This window comes from Eutrigla gurnardus (genome assembly GCF_963514095.1).
Source record: "Eutrigla gurnardus genome assembly, chromosome: 1".
Taxonomy (NCBI): Eukaryota; Metazoa; Chordata; class Actinopteri; order Perciformes; family Triglidae; genus Eutrigla; species Eutrigla gurnardus.
In genome coordinates, this window is record NC_139915.1 from 17,350,186 (window position 1) to 17,370,904 (window position 20,719).

At 41.2% G+C, this 20,719-nt stretch overlaps 1 long non-coding RNA gene across 1 annotated transcript; it reads right to left on the bottom strand.

Moving 5' to 3' along the window:
- Positions 1-3,223: 3,223 nt before the first annotated feature.
- Positions 3,224-4,139, bottom strand: LOC311014181. The gene is made up of 3 exons (XR_014597235.1): positions 3,986-4,139; positions 3,716-3,808; positions 3,224-3,592 (listed from the first exon to the last, which is right to left on the bottom strand). It is a non-coding gene; the product is annotated as an uncharacterized lncRNA (long non-coding RNA).
- Positions 4,140-20,719: the final 16,580 nt, after the last annotated feature.

Here is a 20,719-nt window from a genome sequence, read left to right on the forward strand (position 1 = left end):
CTGGTCTCATGTATGCCCTCCTTGGTCTGGGTGCTGGGGTGATACGTAGTGGTGGGGTGGCCTTCATCTCTCTTTGGGTGTTAGGGGGAGCTCTTACCTCAGCAGCATGGGCTCCGCATCCTGCATCCAGGGCCTGGGCAAGCTTGGGTATGGGGGGGCTTGGGGTCTTGGCTTGGGCCCTGGCTCTTGCAATATCTGCAATAGTTCAATTCTGAAATTGTCTTTATGATTGAATGCATGATTTGATCTCTCTGAGCTATAATGACCAAAATGTATTGGTTGATTCTCGAGCAAATTCACAACACAGTTGTCTTACATTTATTACCTTGAATAAAAGCAGTATTGGTTTATTGGTCGAAATATACAAGGATTATAAAGAAAACAACAGCAAGTTTAAAATTGGACCCTGGCATATTGTTGTTTGCCGCAGTGTTCCACTGGATCGTATATGACCACATCATCTGCATACATCTGAAGACCTGCTCCAATCATGATCCAATGCTCAGAACAATCTTATGAAGAAAGATAAATGCACAATTTGTATGTGTAGCTCATTTCTATGTAAATTGCAGCAACCATGATGACCAAGGAATGATTCGATCGATGATTCAGTAAGTATAAAGTAGCATGTCAGAATTTTCCGTCGACACTGATCTAAAAGCCTCATCCTCTTTATAAACACATGGGAAGGGATGAAATGACCTCGCTCTTTTAGAGAGAAGCATGGATCCATTCATAATGATGATGATTTAATTTGAGCCATGGCCACGTTCAGGGCTGCATAGACGTAAATGATGACATTAATAAAAGGAAAGCTGCTTTCTTTTCTGTTGAGGAGAGGTATATCATTCAGAGCTCAGCTTATTGATTGATGTATTCAATGTCAGTGGGTAAAGCGAGCAGAATTGAAAGTTCTCTAAGTGAATGTTGTAAAGGTGCAAAAGAAGCTTCTCCTTGGATGGAACAGCAAGACAATCAGGTTAGACTCTCAATGCCGCAAGAGGTTTGCCAGCCGTCGGTATCATGGGGAGACAAAGGGGTTTTAAAAGGACATATGAATAGCCCTGTGAATAGCCTCTGAGGAATGTCTGAGTGACAGGTGTTTGGTTAGCCATGATTTTTAAAGAATTACTGTAAATGCCAAAGAGTCTCATTTTGCATGCACAAACATCTTTTTTTTAAGATAATAACAAAAATGCAATAAATGCCTGGAATAAATGAAAGGCAGCAAAGTAAGGAAAAGTAGCATCAAATAAACCTTTCATGTTTTTGCTACTTTGCTGATGTGTGACCTTGCAGATTGTTATAAAAGAGAGAGAGGGAGAGAGAGATAAAGAAACCTCCTCCTTTCTCCCAAGCGTAGGAGTGTAAGGCTTTGGGCTATTTCCTGGCTACCTGCCGTTGCCATTGCAATGGCACAGCTGCCACCTGAGATATTCCACACGACATTTATCCAGGGGAGGGCATTGACAGATGCTTCAAAGCAGCTTTGTGGCACGGCCAAGAAAGGCCCCTCGTCACATTAGATAAGGCAGGGGACTATCATATTAACCTGCGTGTGGAGCTGCCATGTTGAAAAGCACACAAGACCAGCCAGTGCACGCCTTCCTTGCCTGTAGCAAGCTGCCCCCCGACACACAGTGCCCTGACATGGAAGGAAAAGAAAAACTGCTAGACAAAATACTCAATGCCACATGCATGCATGCGTTTACAGAGACAGGTTGCTGTCCAACCAACTGCATGTGGGCTGCAGTCTCTGGATGTGTATCAGAAGTACGTTTTCCTGGCAGTGCGTACAGCGTACTCTTTTGCTGTTTATACATGCGAGTTGTTAAACATTAAAGAGCTATTTCCCAGAATGTGAATGTCTTATGTTTTGCACTGGCCTCCACTGTTTTAACTCCTTACCTCCCTGCATTGATAGAGAAGTGTACTGCAGGGTGTGTCAGGACGAAGTGACATCATGGTCTGGTTTGGTCAGAAGTGTAACATTGCAACTACACTCTTAACCCGAATTAGTTGACTTTACTCGCAAATCGCGTGGAAACCCGTTGCCCTTTAGTTTTTACACATGCTGAAACTAAATATGTTGAGTTTCACTAACATAGAATGTTAACTTTTTACACAGCTGAAACTAAATATGTTGAGTTTCACTAACATAGAATGTTAACTTTTACACAAGCTGAAACTAAATATGTTGAGTTGTATTAACATGGAATCCTAACTTTTTACAGAAGCTAAAACTAAATATGTTGAGTTGTATTAACATGGAATCCTAACTTTTTACAGAAGCTTAAACTAAATATGTTGAGTTGTATTAACACCTGAAGTTTAGTATTTATATTTGTTAGTAGTGTGTACTCAAAATTATGAAATATAACTAGCTATTATTACTTGTAATTGATACTCATTATTTATTACAATTACTGTATTTTCTTCTAATTAAATTACCTTTTCTTTAAAAAAAAAAATATTATAGAAAACATTGTTTCAACTAAATTGGATGAAAAAAAATAAACACCTTTAAATGCTCCAATGCATTTTATTTTTAAGGAAAAAGGCAAAAAAAATCCAATCTTATTATCCCAAACTTATCATCAGGTCAACATCAACACATCCAACCTAAAGTGATTAATCTGAAAAAGGTAATTTCAAATCATTGAAACAATTATGTGTGTGGTTGTTGAATGTGTCTGTGTGTGGGTGTTGTCTGTGTCTGTGCTGTTTGTGTGGTTGTTGGTGTTGTCCGTGCTGGTTGTGTGTGGGGGTGTTGAATGCATCACAAATTTACAAGAAAAAACATGGATGTGCCCTGAGATAGTGACAGATTAGTGACACAGATAGTGAGAGATAGCGGTAAATCCTTAAAAAAAAAACAGAATTCACAAGAAACCTCTGCTCAAATGTACAAGAAATTACAAACCAAAACAATCTGCTTCATCAAGAACTGATCAATGTCTTATGTCTTTCTGCTACAACTCCTCTCAATTTTAATTTTCACACAAGTCACATCCTTCAGCTGCTTCCTACAGCATTTAAATGTGTGTAGGTGTGTATGTGTCAGTGTTTTTTGTGTGTGGGTGTTGTGTGGGACTCTGTTGTGAGTGGGTGTTGAATGTGTCTGTTGTTTGTGTGTGTGTGTCTGCGTTTTTTACGTGTGCCTGTTTTACAGAAAATAATAAAGGTTTACCCCACTGGTCAGAAAGTGTTTTTACTGGTGTGGCAAAAAAAAAAGTAGTCAACAGTTTATTACAGTAGAGCTGACATCACTTTACATTGCAAGCTGATTTTTCAAAGACTGTAGCTTCGGTTTTAGGTCAGTGTGGCCTAACGAGAGCAATACCTGTTGGATGAACTGAAATGTGAGCTTCATAGTCTTGGGATAGTTCAGATGGAGTGCATATGTGAGTCCAAACAGAATGCACATTGCTTTTGGCAGATCTTGAATGTCTCCCATCAAGACTTCTCCCTCAATGATGATTTTCAACGAGGCTGGACTGAGATGCTGGGAAGATGTTAGCACAGCACCTTCACGCTCAATGAGAAGTATCCCGATGTCAAGGTCACGGAAAGAATCATCATCATCAGAGTCCTTGATTAAGAATAACAGAAGAGCACAATCATTACATTAGACTTCTCATTTGAAAAAAAACTTTAATCAATATACTGTAAGAGTGTCATTGTGAAAATTAAAAGAAAGCAAGAGCTTACTTACGAAGCCTACTTTGAAGAAGTTTGTGGGGTTGTCCCCAAGGATGATTGGAAGCCCTCTGAGTACCTGTGTCCGGATCGCAGTTGGCTCTGTAGTCTTTTGGGAATTAAACAGAATAACAAGTTAGATAGCTAAAATGAAAATCAAATAATTATCTATAAGAAAGCTAATGATCTATAAGAAACTGAATTACACAACTAATAGAGTGGCATTCTGATGTTTTTACAAAACCTGTAAAGAACAATGCCAAGCACATCATGTGTATGGACCTACGTTGGTCTGTTGTGAAATCTGTGTCAACAACTGTCCAACATTCCCTCTCTTGGAACGAAATAACTCAAGGAGACAAGGACTGTGCCGATCAATGCTCTCATAGAATTCCAGCTTGAGGTTCTTGCCCACAATCCTGCTGAACTCCATAAACACCTGAAAAATACAGAGGGATAAAAAAAAATAAAAAAAACAGCCTAAGAACCTAGATCAAATGAGCTATACAAGGCAAGCCATCTGCAAAGTAGAGCTGGAAAAACACCCATGAATGTCCTTTTTGTATGATTTGAAATGTTGATGTTTAAATGTGTAAACAGCATGCCCCAAATTAAAAATATCAATGTTTTCCTTTAAGAGGACAAGAGAAATATACATCTAGACACATTATATAATAGAAAGATAGTCATTAGTTATCTTCTCTTTCGTGAACATGTCTGATCTTTAGTGAAAAGTGAACATACCTGATCTTCAGTGAAGAGGGCGACCAGCGTTTCACCTTCGTGAAACCATCGTACTTACACTTCCACAGCATCCTCACAACAACACAACAACAAGGATCTGTAAAAATAGAAAACAAGAAAACTTTTAGCTCAACAACTCAGCTCAACAATATCGCTGTAAAAAAACAAAATGGTAATAGAACCGAAACGACGTCTGTGTTACACATAAAACCGGCATGTAAACAAGCGTTAAGGCAGGAACACACCGGCCCAACCGTTGGACGTCTGAAGCGTTTGGAGAGGCTCGGACGAGGTCGGGAACACATATGTTTGGTGTGTACAGCTGCGTCGGAAGCTTTCGGAGCCGCGCGGACGTTGTCTGATCAGACTGAGCATGCGAAGTCTGAGGAGGTGGGCTGTTGGACGTCTGAGCCATTGGATACTCTGATTGGCGGTGTGCTAGCGAATCAGAGTATCCAATGGCGGTGTGTGGGCGGGGCGGAAGTGACGATGGTAAACTCCGTATTACTCGTTCCCTATTGAGACGACGTCTTCGTAAAATAATGAGCCCGAGAGCACACAACGCGAGTGTCACCCTAGCCAGAGCCATCTTTCCAGAAATGCCAAGTATTTAGTCCACAAAGGTCTTCTCGAGTCGAACGAATACTGAACCAAGACTGTGTGCATTGTTTTTATCTGCACTCCGTTCCGTCATTTCCTGTTTTCCTGTTTTGGAGTACTGGCACGAGATTAGCGCCACCCGCTGTTTAAGGAGGCTTATTGCATCTCGCGCAAGCGCAGAACGTACACGCTGCTGTGGTGTCGGAAGCACGTCGAAGCGGTGTGTACAACGCAACTTTTCTGCCGAACGGGTCAGACGAGAGGCAACAGAGTGGGCGGAGAGTGGTCGGATAAGGCAGTTGGACGTCTGGGCGGTGTGTAGGGGCCTTTAGAGTGAGAGGAGGAAAGAGAGTGGGCACGGAGCGGTCGAGTGGATCAATGTGTGGCGCGCAGCTCGCGGCAGCCACAACATAAACCTCCACAGCGGCAGCGCGTTATACTCCTTTGCCCCTGACAGCGGTTGAACCGCTTTTCAACCGCATGAAATGGCGGAAATATAAATTATAGTCGCGCAAACTCGCCGGTATTTGAGCTGTCCTCTGACTGTTAACACTAAGCTAACTTTAACATTCAGCTGACACTATTTTGAGTGGGCATTAGCTAGCAATGAGCATGTATTAGCAGCATGCACAGGTTCAAACAGTACATTAACATGTGACAGAAAAAAACAGCGTCAACAAATTATCTCCAAGCTTTTGGGTGTTAAAAGTATTTTAGATACTAACCGTTCAAGGTGTTCAGTAAGCTGCTTCCTGGCGAGGGTGACGACACACCGTCTGCTGTAGCTTCCTGTGCTCGTCCCGCCGAGTCAGTGTCGACTTCGTGCAAGCACGGTTACTGACTGTTGCGCTGGCCATGTGACCTGGGACGTTTTTGAATTAGGCCGCTCCCCTTTCTTATAAAACTTAACATACCAAGTTATCTCTACTAAACCCGATTAGTGCAATTAATTTTTCAGCTAAATAGTACAATCAACTAATGTTGTTTAGTAATGATAGCAGGTTTTTACAAAACATAAAAGTTTAAGTAATGATCACTCATAAGTTTAATTAGAAACAAAATCTGGGTTTACAGTGTACCAGAAAGAGTGGAATACTGATTGTTAGCCATCTATGAAGTGAGTCTTTAAAGAAAATGTACATTCTATAGGACAGTGGCTCCCAAACTTTTTTCTGCAGGGCCCCTCGTCGATAAAAAAATTAGATAAATCAAGAAGAAAATATCAAAAAATGAGAAATGTATTGAAGAAACATTCTAGTAGTTCTAATTATAATTCCTTGGGCCTCTACTTTGGGGAAGGGCATTTAAGGAAGGACTTCCGTCTTTCAAGGCGCTCCATGGAGAACCTCGACCACTGCTTACTAGGTGAGCATAGATGAGTTCCCTGTCCATAGTTCCAACGAGAACCTCGGCCACTGCTTACTAGCGGAGCATAGGTGGGTTCCATGTCCATGTAGTGTTGTTTTTGGCGGCCTGTTTTACTTTTAGTTTTAGTCTAGTCTTTGTCTAAAGCTATAATTTTAGTTTTTATTAGTTTGAGTCACGTTCATATTATTTTTAATCTAGTCAAGTTTCAGTCGAATAAAAGTCTGATCATTTTAGTCAGAATTGTCCATGACTATTTTTGTCTAGTTTTAGTCAACGAAAACTGATGACATTTTAGTCTAGTTTTAGTCAGATTGTATTAAGCCAAACACATTTCACAATTCAAACAAGGTTATCTTATTATTATATTATTGTTACCTTATAGACTCAAGAATATATCCTTAACAGACACAGAAGACGCTCTGATTTGAATTTACAACATATTTATTTTATCAACCAAATATGTTATTGTCACATGACCAGCATTTTCACGTCTCGTCTCGTTTTCCTCATGTGATAAAGGTTTATTGACGATGATATTTAGTCATAATTTTCGTTAACGAAAGCAACACTACCCAGATACACATTTAATGCAGTATAACTCGAAAAAAATGCAAAGTATAAAATAATGCCAATAAATATTAGTAATATTTATTGGCAATATTTTATACTTCATATTTTTATACTTATTGGACTCTTTTTTTCTTCTCTTCTTTCTTCTCTTTCTCTTATGTAGCAACTGCAGCTGTACAATTTCCTGAGGGGTTTCCACAGATATTTATGTACAAATATAAATAAATGTGAATGTGGTCGCAAACTACAAATAGCCTACAGATCGGTTCATCAGTGGTGGAGTTTATAAGTAATGCCACATACAATCTTACAGTCAAATGTTTCCTGTTAAATGTTTTACGATTATATCTGATGTTCTGTATAAATCTAACTAATAAATATCTGAATATATATTGATATATTGTTGACTCATATTTCCTCTTTAGGCCTGCAGGTCTTTTCCCCTCCTGCTCTGGAGGAGAGACCCCTGCTGCAGTGGTTGGCATCATGGCTGAGGAGATGGGGTGTAGTGGGGTTATAGCCGGTCTTCGCTCCATCACCTAATTCAACAAACCACTTCCAGTGTGCAGCAGTGGCCTCTCCTCCCTCAGTGCTGACACCTTCAGTTCCTATAAACAACATATACAAACACTTGTCATAATCATGATTCAGCTACAATATTCACCAGTAGTCATATGCTATAATAATACTGTACCACATGGCAGGGTGGGAATTTCGCAACGGCCATGACGGCTATGGTGGTTGGTTCCGCTCCGGCGTCTGCACACACTTCTAGTCAACACAAGCGGAGCTGAGCGAGCAAGTGGCCACGAGCGGGCAGCTTATTTTGAAGAGAGCGGCATTTTTATTATAAAAGTACTGGTCAGGTTCCGCTCCAGTCACACAACGAGTCTGAAACCCAAGCCCAACCCTGTGTCCTACACAGTCATCAACAGTATTTTCAGTCATAAAATGGCTCAATAGCGGGGGGAGATCGGAGTTGAACTGAGCGATAATGAGAGGGACTGCCTATCGATTAAAGTCTATGTCATGTCCACATTGCCTACCCGTGTATGTGCTCGTGCATCTTTATATATATGTTTTATTGCTTTCAAGTAGTAATTCCTTTGTAAGATGTTATTTAAAAAAATCCAATGCGACATTAACTTGATATTGGTATTACAAATATTTTAATACATAATTCATGTTTTGTTATGAATTAGGATGTTATGGTATTAATCTGAAAGGTAAAACCATCTCATTTTACTCAATGGCCTTTGTGCCCTGTCATGTGGCCTTGGTGCCCCTAAAAAAAATGGAAGTGAAGGCCAAAAGGCCTTGCCCCTAATATGATGAAATTCCAACCCTGCCACATGGGATAAACTTAATGGACTCTGATGTTTTAAAACATTGTAGATATTACCCAGCACTGACTTGATAATTTATAAGGATTTATAAAGATAACCTCATATTGTTTCTTTTATGCTTCACATCAAGAATTTAGTGTTCAGTACTTTAAACTGCTTCCAACTCACCTTGTGACTGAACTAGTTCATTTTAAAATTTGTGAACTGAACTTTGAACTAGGTCATGTAGAAAGTGAACTTTCCCAACACTGGATGTGTTTGTGTGTGTGTGTGTGTGTGTGTGTGTGTGTGCGTGTGTGCGCGCGCGTCTCAGCCCCGCTCCTCGGTGAAACAGACAGGGAGGAGAGATGCTGGATGAAGCGGTGTGCCCGTTAATGACACTAAAACACACCTTTGACAGTATGCCAAACATGTCAATGTATTGTACTGCAGAGATATCTAAAACCAACCAGCAAGGTCCGACACACACATTTTTCTTATACTACTAGTTCCTCAAGAGCTATGGCCTTTGTGCCCTGTCATGTGGCTAAAATCAATAAAACTGGAACAAACCAACATTTTTTTTCCATCATGTCTAAATGTTTGACTGGAACAAAATAGTGGTTTTGGAACAACAGTAAAATAAAGCAAGTTCTACTGTTTCTGGGAGAGTAAATAACATACTGTGGTTATAATGTGTTGAGTCTTGGCCAAAATGTAGGTTTGAGCTCATATCATGTGTATTGTTATATTAACAATGGGTCATTTGACTACATGTAATTTGAATGGGTTTTCATGGACATGGCCATGATGTCACTCATTGGTGATATCGCATACCCCGCTTCATGGTCTATTTGGGAAGTTAATATTATTTACAAATGAGAAGACACCTCTGAACCTTTTTCCGTCTAAAATAAGTATAAAAATATTATTTATTCATATATATATATATATATATATATATATATATATATATATATATATAATGAAATTAAACACTATGTAATTGATGAGCATCTTGAAAGGCAACGTCTTTGAGGGATGCCAGCTGTTTGGTTAAATTTAGTATATCCTTACCCTGTTGTAAGTTAGTAGTTGGCATTTTTCAATACCTGCCAATTGTTTTTATTTATTTGTTGTATTTAGATTGTTCGGAGCCAGTGTTAGAGGAGAAATGCTGCCCTCTATTTCTTTGCAGCACATTTCCAGACATTACACATTGCACCTTTAAACGTGTTCCTTAAATCACAGTGTTTGCTTCTTTAAATTGCAGTATATTTAAGAGGTAAACCGCTTTAATTGCAAATTGATTTGAAAAGTCTATTCTGCGTTACCAAAGATAATCTGATAGATTTACATTGTCAACGCTTAGGGGTCTAGATCCCAAGATTGAAAACGCCCTGTGAAAGTGCAAAAAGTTCAAAAATAATAGTTTTCTTTCTTACACATAAACACTATTATGTCCTACGAGAGTACAATTAAATACATTAGCATAGCATGCTGAATCCATCAGAGCCAATTCACACACCTCTCTGTCTACCACAAACTACAGCACAGTCTAATTCAGCAGACAGCAGTTCTGCTATGTGTGTGTGTGTGTGTGTGTGTGTGTGTGTGTGTGTACACCAGCTGGCTCCTTTTCTGGCAATGTAGGTGTGGGTGGTGTGGGAGGTTGTTGGAGGTGTGTCAAAGTAAAACTAATCAATCTTGTCTTTATTTCCTGGCATTCCCTCTGTCTGCCCAGCAGTCATGCTCCAACCAAGCGGCACAGAAGAGCCAACAACTACCCAGCGATGCTCCAAACTGCTCCCCAGGCCCAATGCACTGAGCGAGCGTTCGCCGCTGATCAAGAGGCAGAGTCAAGGCTCATCACGAGTTTCACTGCGGTGTTTGCGTACAGCCCCGCATGACCTTTACAAGCAACTGTCTCTATTGATCACATGTGTTCGTCCTGTCGCACCGTCTGGGGGTGTTTGGCATGCCAGCTTGCATTCTCGTCCCAGACGGAGCTTTGACTGCGTATGCCGGAGAACGGTGAGGCGATGGCCAAAGCCAAAGGTCAGAATGACATTACTGGTGTTTCAAAATGTTCAGCAGCAAAGGTGTACAGTCAAGGAGAATCCAAAAAACCTGCACAATCTTTAAGCATTGCTGTTTCATATTCTCCCAAAATGTTTTCTTTCAAATTAGAGCCACGTTGTATTATTTATTTTTCACACTAAAGGAGCTGCATTGGTTCTCTCTGGGATGGATACTATTTTGTTCTTAATTTTTACAATGATAGTGTCTTTTAATAAATGGAAAATTACATGATTTTTTGTAATCTTGTTGAAAGACACTACAGTTATACTGTATTTCCAATGGCAGAACATTTAAATCAGGTCGAATGAAACCTAATTATGCTAAATGGCAGTAGTATCATATGTGCAATCCAGCTACTGTATACAGGCCAGATAATATACACTCAACAAAAATATAAACGCAACACTTTTGTTTTTGCTCCCATTTTTCATGAGATGGACTTAAAGATCTAAAATTCATTCCAGATACACAATATTACCATTTCTCTCAAACATTGTTCACAAATCAGTCTAAATGCGTGATAGTGAGCACTTCTGCTTTGCTGAGATAATCCATCCCACCTCACAGGTGTGCCACATCAAGATGCTGATCTGACATCATGATTAGTGCACAGGTGTGCCTTAGACTGTCCACAATAAAAGACCACCCTGAAATGTGCATTTTTTTGCTTTATTGGGGGTCTGGGGACTCAGAACCAGTCAGTATCTGGTGTGACCACCATTTGCCTCATGCAGTGCAACACATCTTCTTCGCATAGAGTTTATCAGATTGTCAATTGTGGCCTGTGGAATGTTGGTCCACTCCTCTTCAATGGCTGTGCGAAGTTGCTGGATATTAGTGGGAACTGGTACACGCTGTCGTATACGCCGGTCAAGCACATCCCAAACATGCTCAATGGGTGACATGTCCGGTGAGTATGCTGGCCATGCAAGAACTGGGACATTTTCAGCTTCCAAGAATTGTGTACAGATCCTTGCAACATGGGGCCGTGCATTATCTTGCTGAAACATGAGGTGATGTTCATGGATGTATGGCACAACAATGGGCCTCAGGATCTCATCACGGTATCTCTGTGCATTCAAAATGCCATCAATAAAATGCACCTGTGTTCTTTGTCCATAACAGATGCCTGCCCATACCATAACCCCACCACCACCATGGGCCACTCGATCCACAACATTGACATCAGCAAAGCGCTCACCCACACGACGCCACACACGCTGTCTGCCATCTGCCCTGAACAATGTAAACCGAGATTCATCCGTGAAGAGAACACCTCTCCAACGTGCCAGACGCCATCGAATGTGAGCATTTGCCCACTCAAGTCTGTTACGGTGACGAGCTGGAGTCAGGTCAAGACCCCGATGAGGACGACGAGCATGCATTTGAGCTTCCCTGAGACGGTTTCTGACAGTTTGTGCAGAAATTGTTTGGTTATGCAAACCAATTGTTTCAGCAGCTGTCTGAGTGGCTGGTCTCAGACGATCTTGGAGGTGAACCTGCTGGATGTGGAGGTCCTGGGCTGGTGTGGTTACACGTGGTCTGCGGTTGTGAGACCGGTTGGATGTACTGCCATATTCTCTGAAACGCCTTTGGAGACGGCTTATGGTGGAGAAATGAACATTCAATGCACGAGCAACAGATCTGGTTGACATTCCTGCTGTCAGCATGCCAATTGCACCCTCCCTCAATGCTTGTGGCATCTGTGGCATTTTGCTGTGAGACAAAACTGCACATTTCAGAGTGGCCTTTTATTGTGGGCAGTATAAGGTACACCTGTGCACTAATCATGATGTCAGATCAGCATCTTGATGTGGCACACCTGTGAGGTGGGATGGATTATCTCAGCAAAGCAGAAGTGCTCACTATCACACATTTAGACAGATTTGTGAACAATGTTTGAGAGAAATGGTAATATTGTGTATCTGGAATGAATTTTAGATCTTTAAGTCCATCTCATGAAAAATGGGAGCAAAAACAAAAGTGTTGCGTTTATATTTGTGTTGAGTGTAAATGAACAAATTAAATGAAGAAAAAGGTCAAATATATTGATTTACATTTATTTTATTTTCCTAATTATATGTATTTCATATGTATTTCAGCTCATCATAACTATATGGAGTTATGATGAGCTGCCCGGTATAATTATTTTGATGTTGGTAGGATGAGCAATAATTGAATGAAACAAATGTTATATGTTAATGTTGTGCGAATATGAACAACTTGAAATTCTTCTCAATGGAGTGTGGATGCTCCTGATGTTTGCTAGTAATTGCTAAAAGATCTGTACGGCTGTATTTACTTATATTCTGTTTATTACATTCAGTGTCCGTTCAATCCTACAGGGCTCGTTTCCACATAGTTCTTCATACGACATTCAGAGCAGCAAATAACAACTCTCAGTGTAAATATATATTGGGGTAATGTCTACCTTAGCAGAGATTGAAGTGGCTCTCCCTCCCATGTGAGTACCAGTGTGGTTCTCCCCTCATGTAAGCACTGTTAGCTGTGTCAGCTGAAGGTGCTTTTAGCAGCTAGCCGCCGGTTCAGCTGTCACCATGTTGAGAGGCTTGTGGAGGCCATCCCTCATTCAGAGAGCAATTCTTCACTGAGCACCTTTAAAAAAATGTAAATGAAACAAAAGAAGACTTCCGCATCCCATGGAAGGAAATATAATTAACAGTTTATGATCTAAACTTTGAAAGTGTATTTTTCTAACCTAAAAACTGGAGGCCCACACACACACACACACACACACACACACAAATACCTTATACCTGTAAAAGCTCCAGACAAAAAAGACACTACTGATCAATCAGGTTTGACAAAAAAGAGTCAAGACACCTTAAACACATTCACCAGTGAAATGCCCCCGTACACCCTCCCCTCCTGTCTCAAAGTGTTTTTCTTTCAGCCACACAGCCGTAGATTGTTATGCATAGAGAGACACGACCCGCAGGCGTCGCTGAGATTCTTATCGTCATGCTCTCATCTGATGGGAATGCATGCTCTGACAAAGGATGGCCCTCCAAGATTCTGCTCATATCTGCTTTTTAACAATTCCATCAGTGCCGGATAAGCCGGCTGGCAATAAAGACGAAATGGCAATACATAGAGGGATCTGGGCAGCATCTGCTCAGAGGAATGACCGATAGCGCAGCGCTGTTCGAATCATCAAAACGTGGCTGGAAAATGATGAGGGCGAGATAATGCAGGCCATCGCAACATTGGCTCAGGTAGGGAAATGTCAACACAAGGGCCCAGTCACATCACACGGCGATCTGATGTCCATCACTTGTGTTTTTATTTTCATTCTTTTTATATATATATATATATATACATACAAACATACATAAAATGTAATCTGTTAAACTAGTAATTAAAACATCTTTATTTTGTATCAACATGAATATGTTCTGTTGTTTATTTTTCTTTTATGTCCAAGCCTTTTTCACTCTGACAGCAGATACTGCCAGTCCAAAATCAAAGGACTAGGACTTGACTCCAAAGGCTGTCAGTGTCCTGTTGTCTCCATGTGGTTTGTGTCTGGCAGACATCTCCGTCTGGACAACTGCGCATCACCTCAGGCTTAACCTGAATAAAACCGAACTCCTCTTCATCCCGGGGAAAGACTGCCCTTGCATGGACCTGTCGGTCACTGTTGAGGGCATCACAGTATTGCCGTTGTCAACTGCGAGGAACCTGGGTGTAATCCGTGATGACCAACTATCCTGCACCCCCAACATCACTGCTGTGGCCCGATCCTGCAGATTTGCCCTCTACAATATCCGCAGGATCTAGTCTTTCCTCACAAAGGACACAACGCAACTCCTGGTCCAAGTACTGGTCATCTCCCGCCTTGACTACTGCAACTCTCTCTTGGCTGGACTCGGCAACTAAACCATTGCAGCTTATCCAGAATGCTGCAACACGCCTTGTCTTCAATCTACCCAAATTCATGTGACCCCTCTCCTCCTTGACATCCACTGGCTCCCTGTCGCAGCACGCATCAAATTCAAGACGATGGCACTGGCCTTCAAGGACATCAATGGAACGGCACCCATCTACCTTCAAACACTGGTCAAACCACACGCCCCGACGTGAGCACTTCGCTCCTCAGCTGGCAGGCTGAAGTAGAGGAGCGAAATCAAACAAATGTCGCTCAGCAAAGTCCCGACTCTTCTCTGTTCTGGCTCCTCAGTGGTGGAACGAACTCCCGACCAATGTCAGGACAGCAGAGTCATTTGCCATCTTCCGAAAAAGGCTCAAGACTACCTGTTCAGACTTCACCTCGACTCTGGAAAGCATGACCCACTAACAACACCCCCCCCCCCCCCCCAAAAATAGCACTTCTATGTTCTTACCTATAGTTCTTTGATCACAGCACTGCTGTTCTTAAGGTGTGTTTGCTGAACAGCTACTACTTTACTCAGACGAGGAACTAACACTTGTTTCTATTTTTTAGCTCTTACTTTATCAGCAATGATATGTTGTGGTTTCTTTCTTTTGACAAATGTACTTATTGTAAGTCGCTTTGGACAAAAGTTGTGTGTCCCATACAGGTTTTAAGTTTCAGGCTCACATGATATAGTGATGTTAAAAAATGTTTTCCTAAGCCTTACCAAATTGCTTTGTTGCCTAAAGGTGCTTACTGCGACTGCAGAGGAGCGTCACTGTTTGACTGGGCTCCCCAGTGCATTAGGAAGTGAAGCTGAGGGTCCTGGCACAGAATCTGTATTTGATAAGTTGGGAATGAGAACATGTCAGCAGATGATAGTTGTACCTCCACAGCTCCTTAAAGGCACATCTGCTTTAGATACAAACAAAATTGTATGGAGTGAACACCAAAATAATGCACACACATAGCAGGTTGAATGGTTGGTAAAGGTAATTTTTGAAGCCGGTCTAAAAGTCTACAACTGCTAAATGTAGAGCGTGCTGTCTGAAAATATGCAGGTTAGAGTCAGTAATGAGCCTATGGCTGACATTCCATGCTCTGGCCTATGAGCGACCCATTTCAAATTGCATGTTGTCAAATGACCCATTGTTAATACAACAATATACATGACAGCAGCTCAAACCTACATTTTGGCCTCAACACATTATAACTGCAGTATAAGTTATTTTCTCTCCCAGAAACAGTAGAACTTGCTTTATTTTACTTGTCTTGATCCAAAATCACTATTTTGTTCCAGTCAAACATTTAGACATGATAAAAAAAAAAAAAATTGTGGTTTGTTCCAGTTTTATCTATTTTTGTGTTTCCTATAAGGAGTCACATTCTCCCTCGACCCACCGATGAAGCCTGCACATGTTAGGCATTGCAGCTGTAAGTGTGTCTTTCTATGTGCACCTGCATTCTTTTGGAGTGTGCCGGTGGAGTGTTACGGGTGTCCAGCAGTGACCTGCACTGTATTATAGATTTTGACTTCTCCCGAGGCAAAGTCTGAGCGCCGGGCCACTCAAAGCCCGACACACACCATCCCCATCCTGAGTGACAGGCCGCTCCCTGCAGAGCTGGGGAGGGTAATTGGCATTCAGGATCATCTGGATGATAGGGAGGGTGGCGAATTTCGTGAGACGCCGCTCCCTGCTTTTTATCCCGCGCCACAAAGTTCCCCAACCCGTACCCCATTTGCACAGAGAAGAGGGAGAGATTGAGAGTGTGTGTGTGAGAGAGAGAGAGAGAGAGAGAGAGAGAGAAAGAGAGAGAGAGACTACTTTGCATGCAGTGTGTTGGCAGTAGCAACCCCCGAGGGAGACATTGTCGGTGAGGGGGAAACAGCTTTCTATGCATGAGGAGAAATCTCCTTCAGGTTTGTGTTGCATGCCCCCACCCACTCCCCAACCCCCAGCTTCCTCCACCCACCCTCCGCAGCCCATGTCTGAAGGGATTTATGACCTGTCACCTCAGCAGCTCACGGGGATGGGAGGGTGGAGAGGAGGGAGGAGGGTACGGTAATGGTGGTGATGGGGTGGGGGTGGGCTCTTCGCGTCACTTTGACTCGCACGATGTATCAATCTGTCCAGGGATTTTGTCCATTCAACCGTACTGCAGTGGGAAGAATTAATGAGGGGGGATGAGGGTTGGGGGGGGGGCGACAATGAACTGACAGGAACACGCTGCCCCCATGAACATGTCATTTGCTTTGCTGTCTGGTCGCATGTGGTATTAAAAAAAAGAAAAAAGAACGTAACATAAGTGTCAATCAAAGAAAATGCTGCGATTCAGTTTTGTTTAGCGAGCAGCGCAAAGTGACGCGGGCGCTCAGCGCGCTCCGCTGCATCGCATCTCTCTCTGGACATGTGATGGAGGGCATTAACCTGTAGATTTCTGCCAGCTCCATAAATTACTCGGCGGTACCTGTGCCCCTGAGGTAGATCATTAGTGTGCTTGATAGGTATAATAACGGAGCCCGGTGCATTGCCATTCCGAGGCCGTATAGACATGACTAAAGAGCTCTCTGTGTAAAGAGAATTGAATTATGCCTTCTGTCAAACAGTTACCGTGAATGTAATGCATACTGAGTCGAGAATCAGTAATTTGTGAAAAGCTTCTGATGTATAATTGTCAACTCTGCCAAGATGACATTTTATGGAGTTATTGAACATCGGAGCCAAAACAGAATTACTGATGAAATTGCACCAAATATTTTAATCCTTCAGATATCTGAGAGACCCCCCCCCCCCCTTCGCACTTCACGAAGACATTGAGACTATGGCATTGAATAGCGGAGGTACAGTGTAATGTGCTGGAAGAGAAAGCAGCAGTATGTGGAGGGAGCTAAATAACAACCCAGCTGCGTGGGCTCAGCTACTGATATTACAGTTTTGTAAAACTTTTTCAGGGAAATTTAAGCTCAGTATAGAAATCCATTAGCCTCCAGAAAAACCTGCAGTTCTCCGGGGGGGCCTCATTATGAATAGTATTCCAGCTTTTAGAAAATGGTGCAAAACATCCTTTAGTTAATTCACTGGTTTATTTAACAAATTTTAATCTCTTTTGCACACAAAAAAATAACAAATACAACATTTGTTATTGATTACGGCAATTTTATTTCATCATGCAGAGCACTATTCCAAGTTCATAATCATACGTTTGCGTATAGGTACATTAAAATATGTTCTAAACCTTTTTTTCACTATTTTTGTATATTTTATAATCTAACTAATTGGTTTTGCTGCATTTTGTTGTATATTTTTACATCCTGGTTAAGAGCATTTAAAAGAATGTGTTACCTGCTTGAAAAATGCTCTTAGCAAGACATGTCTATGTTGTTAATATTCTCAACACTTTAACCACCACTTTAATCTGAGTTTAGGGTTTTTCTCGTCGTATCAAATCGAAACATATGTTCTGTGGAGTTAATAATATTCTTTCTCATATATCAGGCTAATATTAAAGGGACTGTCAGTCCATGCGTCCTGTCCAGAGGCGCTCCAGATAACGCCGTAGAGATTCCAGGTGTCTGTCACAGTTGCACTGCTGAGCTGTGTAAGCGAAATATTAATAACACATCCACATTTGAATCCAGTAGCAGGGAGGATGCCATGACTGCCAGTTCTCTGCTGTGAATCTCCTGTAGAGGCCATACACACACAATTCTATTGACAGTTGTATTTTTGGTCTCGGTTTCTTTTGTTTATGCCAATTACAAAAATGCACATGACTGAATTCAAAATCAATTCTCATTGTCTCAGTAGTCCTACATTTGAATATTGGACTTCCAAAAGCAGTTTTGGTGTTAGTAGTGTTTGCTTTAAATGGCAACATCAATATCATTAGTATTCAATTATCCAAATGCAGAACCAATTCAACTATTGTTTTACACATTTAAGCACGTGTTTTAGAATTGTAACTGAAATAAGTCAAAATGAAGACGAACACAGAATCAAACAAAGTTCTGAGATCATTTTCAGGGCAAAACAATAAGGAGGACAAAGTGTCTGAACTAGTCCTTGATGTGATACAAAGAGCTAGCAGGACAATGCTGCACATTTAGAGCAGAGATGTCACATATGAAGAGGGAGGAAGAGAGGACTGTTTTTAATGGCAAGAAGGGGAGGAAGACATACGGTGGTGGAGTGACATATGATTCAGTCGTGGGTTGTGGAGAAGTATTCCTCAAAAAGATGAATTTCCAGCCCTATTTTCGAAGAGCATGGAGAACCTTTGCTGTCCTGAGTGGGAAGGTCACCCCAGTGTTAGAGAGTTCGGGAGGGAGGGGAGTTGAAAGTGCTATAAGGACCAGGAAGGGGGAGCTGATCTGGCGGTCATAGCAGAGCGCACAACTGGTGCGGAGGTTCGTGAGGCCCCGAACGGCGGTACAGTGCAGGGGAGTCGCTCCTTCTGCAGCCTCTCGCACCAGCAGCAGGGCTTCACATGCAATAAGTAGCCAGGGGAAGCGAGCGGAAAAGGATGCAGAAGGCGGCTGACACAAGAACATTTTGTGAGGTTGAGGAAAACGTGGGCTGAAGTATTGTGAAGAAGCTAAAGGGGTGAGAAGACCTTAACCAAAACCAATTTCTCATTCAGAGCAGCTTACAATGGGTTTTCTTGCAGCTCAGGCTCAGGCTCTCTCAAAAGACAGGGTTGCTTTGTAGTTGTGAAACTCTAAAATGCCATGCTTTGGACAAGAATTACGGATTATGTTCCCACACCATGAATTATATCACGAGTCAATTATGTTACGCTTCAGATTCGGCAACCAAAACAACTGTTCCCCGCCGAAAACACAGAATTAGCTGTTTGTTGAAATGATTTTCCAGTATGACTATCAGGCAAAAGTAGTGACGTAAAAAGGCTGGTACCATGAGCCAATAATATATTTTCCATAGGGCTTATTAATGTCAATGAATAATGAAATAATGCATATGTATATCCATAGTGTATACACCATATTCATATCACCCAACTGTTTATTCTGTCAAAATATATATATTTATTTTGATATATATATTTACATATTAACTTTGCCCAAATTCTGGCCTGGGTTTTAACAAATTAATCACAAAAATCACAAAAATACTTAAAGATCACAAAAATGAATTCAGATTTAGCAATTTCATGATGCATCCACCTTAATTATTAAAAAGTATCTGTATCAGCGATACTGGCCCTGTATTTACTTGGTATCGGATCGATACCAAATCTTGCAGTATTGCACAGCAACAACACAATGCAGTTTGGTGCAGCAGAACGTGAGATTAGTCGTGGACAGACACAGAGATGAGACCAGTCTCCCATATCTCCTGGCAAAAATCATAATAATTAGAGAGTGTAAAAGTATTAAAGAGAGAAAATAAAGGTAAGACATTAAACTTTTTTTTTCTGACTTCTGACTCATTTGCTTCAACTTCTTGAGGCTTTTAAGGACTATTACAATCAAACAAGCATGCAAGGGAACATCACTGGTTTGTTAAACTGCTCGTCACTCAGACATGATGCAGCTTATGATGAGAGGCTGAGTCGACGGCACTCTGCTTTATGGGGTCACAAGACAAACATGCTGGGAACTTCTTAATAGAAATAGAGAACCTGTGACCCATTATTAATGACTCCATGAACAGTTTTAATTGCCTGCTCACTTTTGCTGATATCTTAATACAGTGGTTTAAAAACCTTGGGCTTTGGACCAGGTTTTCCTGACTTGCTATATATTGTGCAGTTGTAGTTTCACCTCTCAAGGACTCGGAAAACTATTCAAGTAAAATCAGAGAAAGCTCATGAGTCACAGACAGGCAGCATATGATGAGGGGTTGTGAGTGGACAAATCATTTGTTAGAAAATGAGAAACCAATTAGTTATTTAATCGGCTTGTATAATACAACAGTAATGCCAAGTGACATATGTGACCAAGAAGCTTACATAGCTATGGTTGCAGCAGTTACTTAATGATTAATATATATATAATAATAAAAATACATTTTATTTGTACAGAGTTCATCGTGGTACTCGTATTCACTTTACATTTCAAATACAGTTAAAATAGATATAAACAGACAAGCAATAGACAAACCCCACATTAGCCACACATTAAAAGCAGATGTAAATAGGTGAGTTTTAAATATGGACCGGTTGGTGTGTTATGGGAGAGTTCCAGAGGAAGAAAGCAGCAATGGAGAAGACTAACCCCCAGGTCCAGTGATAATATCTAGAAGCAGAGAATATGGCAGTTGCATTTTTAAAAACGTTGTTATGCTAGTATAATATTATTTCAGTGCATTTAACGTCCACCTGTCTTCTCAATAGCATGTCTAATATTGACACAGAAGTTATCTCAAGCCAAAAATATCCTTAGGGGCCATTTCCTGTGCACTCAAACTCGTTT